This window comes from Branchiostoma belcheri, unplaced genomic scaffold (genome assembly GCF_001625305.1).
Source record: "Branchiostoma belcheri isolate BF01 breed outbred unplaced genomic scaffold, Haploidv18h27 scaffold254, whole genome shotgun sequence".
NCBI lineage: Eukaryota > Metazoa > Chordata > Leptocardii > Amphioxiformes > Branchiostomatidae > Branchiostoma > Branchiostoma belcheri.
In genome coordinates, this window is record NW_017803859.1 from 200,248 (window position 1) to 205,306 (window position 5,059).

Below are 5,059 nucleotides of genomic sequence, written 5' to 3' on the forward strand. Positions count from 1 at the left end.
ACCCCCACCCGCATGTCCCTACTCTTTTCCAAATGTGTGGTGGGTTCTTTAACGTGCGTGGGGTGTGGCTCTCCACAAACACCGGAACTCCATTTAACGTCCCATCTGAGGGAGTCTCATTAACTACTCATTTACACCTGAGTGAAGTAAGAAAGGTCGTGTAAAGTGCATTTCCCAAGGGCATAAGATCGGTAACAAGGCAGGACTCGAACCCAGGAGCCCTTACCTCTGAGCCGAACACGCTACCGTTTGCGCCAAACTATTCCGCAAATACGATATTGACTACGATGCAATAAGGTATTATCAAATTTGGTGGCCTTTTAAGTACGGGCATGTAACAGGCTTCAGATGGCTTTTCCAATCGTACGTTTCGTAACATGCGTGGATGGAATATATCTGCATTACTTGGTGTCATCGAAGTTCAGGAACCTCTTGTGGCCCAACATAGGGCCGTAGCAAATAGACGCCATAGATATGATATCTGACAAGGACGACATGTTTTCGCGACCTGTTTCCTGGAAAACAATGACGTGCGTTTACTGTTACTATTATCTCTTATCTACAGGTGGTTCTATTCTCGCATACATTTTGAGATAATGTATATAAACACCGTACTTATAGTTTTGGATTTCAGAAACGTACAGATACCAGACAAGAATCGTTCGAGAGACAGAGCTACAGAGAACGGTGAGGGATCATTTATCTCGTCTTCTAGCTTTCTTTCTCTTAAGTTCTTACTTGATTCATTCTATATTTACAGTACCAATAAGTCCCTATCTCACAGGTAATTAGTACTGTCGGCAATCAAATGATTCCACAAAACAAAGAACAACAAGCCGAATGTATAACCGTCTTTACTAAAATGTGTTTTATAATGAACCTACCTATGGTAACAGAAAGCAGACAATCAAGGATTTCGGGTTTCATGTATTTCCAATATAAACATTTGTTTTTATCATTCTCTTGATGATGTAGTATTCTACTTCGACATGATGTCCGCCATATTGCGATGACTACAAATTAAATTTACCTTGTTAAATCTGTGACAACATATGTATGCAATAACCTCAATACACATATGCCAGGAAAAACAATGGAGAAAAAGACGGCTTACTGCCTGTTGTTCCTGGTGCTCCTGGTCCCTTACACCACCCTGGGCGCCATCGTGAAGAGGGCCCCACCGAAGAAGGGGACGGAGGCCCGTCAGTTGGCCATACCGGCTGTCTACTTCGGCGCCGCGGTGGCTCCTGCCGTGTGGCAATTCCTGGTGGCCGCTTATGGAGCTGCTGCCGTGGCGGCTGCGGGAGTTACTGTCTCCAGTATCCTTTTCGCCTCGTTAGTTTTCTTTAAATACAAGAAGTCACATCTTCACACCTAACTTCGATGCATTGTACATAAAATGGCAGTCGTGGTAAAGCGCTCATTGATTCTTGGAGTATTCCTCACTGTGTTACGTCATTAGCATTGTACACCGTTATAAATAAAATGAATATCTTAGTTTCTAATGTTGTAATCTTTACACAGTATTATGCATAGAATATGCATACATATGCCGGGAAAGTAAGACCATTTTTTTGTTGTTGTTGTTGTTGTTGTTGTAAAAAGAAACCCTTAAATTCCAACGCAACCTCGTCAAGTTTAGGAAGGCAAAGTCACCTAGTAAGAAATCATTTCACTTCTTTCTTCTTTTTCAATATCAATATCAGTACCATATGTATCGATGGCGAGTGGAAACCATGAAGCTTAAGATGAAATGTTGATTTTATAAGCTGTACCTTGACTGCTGCACCAGACCACAACAGCCACTCCTGTGGGGGCCTCGGGATCGAAGGGCATTGTCGCGCCGAATGCCAGGAAAACGAGTTTGTCGACGACTATTACTCGGTCGTCTGTCACCAAGACGCAGGGTACAAATGCTGCCGCCAAGAGGAAATGTGAAAGGTGCATCCGGATATTTTACATGAATGTATGGGCAAAGTGCCGTCTATGTTAATGTTATGTAGTTAATAAGATAGAATTTTCGTCCGCTCAGTAGAAGAGAGTTAATTGACCGCCGAGCCATGTCAACTTGTCACATGTTATTGCATGTATCACATGAAAGAGATGTGTGGCATCAACACATATGTACACTCTCACATACACTGTGCATTCGATTGAAAGAGAGAGCAATCATTGACTAACTTTTGCATTGCCTAACGTTTTTGTTGCTCCCATGTTTTCAGCTGACGGCCACGCCACTGCAGATGACCTAACTCTGCACCCGGCAGTTGTCCACGCCTCTGCGCTGTGCTCGCGATGACATCATAGTCACACGAGTAGAATTGACAGAAAATTAGAATAAAGTTCATGCATATGACTTCTATTTCGTCATTGTTTTCTTATAACCAGTATGGCAGGTAGGAAAAGGTGTGCATGTGTGTTTAGAATCAGAGTCTCTACTGGTGTAATGACCAAGTGAGTAGAGTGCTCGCCTTGCCGCAAGTCCGATCTCCGACCGAGTCGTACCGAAGACTTTAAACATGGTACGCTCGTACATGCTGCTTTTTCTGCTTGGCCCTCAGCATGTGGGAAAGAGTATGGGAGTTAAACACACAGTACTACCAGTGGACCTGCCCCCTTGCTGTAGTGATTGTAAGAACTATTATATAAAACACTGTAATTATAGAATGTCCTCCTTACTTATGCAAATTAGGTCCTCATTTGCATATTTTGCATTTTATTATGTACAACTCTCTCTCAGCTACCTACACATAAAATATGATGAAAATACGTTGTTCCTATTTGGACTTATTGGTTTTTAAAGATTTCGCCAGAAAGTCCCCTGTAGTTCCAAAACAAGCTGCTAGGGGGACCAAATTCACATCACTTATTCCTGACAGGAAAAGCTATCTGTCTTTTAAACGTCAAGACCATAACATGTTCAGGACAGAAGATACAAAACCGGAAGTTCTGCTGCAGTACCAAGATCACCCACCAGGAGGCTCATATTTGACCTTGATCTTTGTCTTTCTAAGAATTACCAGCATACCAAATATCATCACAATCCATAAAGGCGTTATGAAGTTATGCTGACTACATCATTGCGGAAACTCACACAGAAAGGTGAGGTAGGAAAAGGTGTGTGTGTGTGTGTGTGTGTGTGTATGCGCGCGTGTGTGTGTGTATATGAATGGTTTATTCATTGTGCGAATATAAACTCGTCGCAGCCTTTAGCTGAATTGTGAGTTCATGTACATATACAAATTGCACAGGTTGACATAAACAATCAAGGTGACAATACATATTAAAAAGATGAAATACATGATTAAAAATCGTAATGCATATATAAAAAGGTACAATTACATATTTAAAAGATATAAATTAATTATCAAAGATCAATTAATAATCTAAATGCCATCGTTTAACAGGTTAACGATATACGGTAGAGGGCTATTTTGGTAGCGTTTAGTACGTGCTGGCAATGGGTCGTATTTGTGACTTTGTCTGGTAGCCCTCCCACTGACTTTGCCCCTTTGTTGAGGTAACCACTGTTTGTAAGTGTCAGACTTGGACAGGGTCTTGCCGAACTTGTAGCACAGGGTTTCCCGTCTGTCATGCAGAGTTTGTAGGTTCAGGGTTTTGCATGACTGGTCGTAGGGTAGGTTGTGGCCAAGAATGATTTTGGTTGCGCGTTTCTGGATCCTTTCGATCTTGCGTCGTTGCGTTGTCGTGAGACCTGGGTGCCATACAGGAGCCCCATATTCCAATACAGGGCGAATAAAGCATGTGTATACTGTTACAAGGTCATCTGCAGGCACGTTGAATTGTCGGAGACGGCATAACAGGTGAAGTCTTTGGCCCCCTTCTTTAGTTACCTCTGCAACGTGAGTGTCCCATCTCAGGTCTGACTGGAACGTAATGCCAAGACACTTTGCGGATTTTACGACCTCGAGTACGTGACCGTTGATGCTGAGGGGGGGTGGTGGGGAAGGGTTGCGGCGTGTGTGTGTGTGTGTGTGTGTGGGTAACTTCTATCCCCGTAAACAACAATTACAATCAATCAATCAATCAATCTAGTGGTTTATTAATAAAACAAGGAATTTGCAGCCACAGGCTGAATTACATCCTGTTGTACAATTAATTCATTTTAAAATTCATTAGTATACAGTAAAAATCATCATAGTTATTTACAATTATTAGCATTAAAACTTGGTTACACTTTAAGATCTAAAACACTGATTGATTTACAAAATTGCTACAGGAGGGACAACATTACTTTGACGTTCACTTAACAGACATTACATACAGATAACAATTCATGTACTTATAGATGATTATTTAAAAGGGATATCATATATGGGATACTGCTGTTCTTATAGCGTTCGGTTCTAGCCTTGGGATAGTCAAGTAGATTGCTGGAGCGTGTGGTTCGTCCAGTAGTGTTCCCACGTGTGGGTGGTAGCCAACTGCGGAATTCTTTGGAACTAACAAGTTTCTTAGCGAAGTCTAGAGTGAGGTCGTCTCGTCGCTGTTCAAGTGTAGGTATGTCCAGAATCATGCAAGCCTCGCGATACGATGTATAGGCTGGGCCCAGGATTATTCGACACGCCCGTTTCTGTATGAACTCAATTCTGCGTCGCTGTTTGATGGTCAGTCCTGCATGCCAGGCGGGCGCTCCATACTCACAACTTGGGCGCACAAACTCGGTTGGGTTAAGGCAGCCTATGGCCAACTATGATTAGTATTTCATACATATGGCTGTAACTTTTGATAGCTTGGTCGCACCACAACTTAACTTCACACAGTTCTAGTAGTACTTGAAACACATTGAATAAAGGTTATTTGTTTTTACTACTTCTGAATTTTTGGGTTAAAAATCAACATTTTGGTTTAAAAAAAGCTGTTTTCTTCATGTCTTTACGCGCAAGTGGTAACAACACCTTTCATCATGATATTTTACAAGTAGAAGGCCAACCCCCTATTTATTATTTTTGTCCGAGGCTATTTTGTTTTAAATTGACAGTTACATTGTTTTTTGGGTCCAAAAACGAACAGAAACAGCTATTTTTCTTGTCATTTA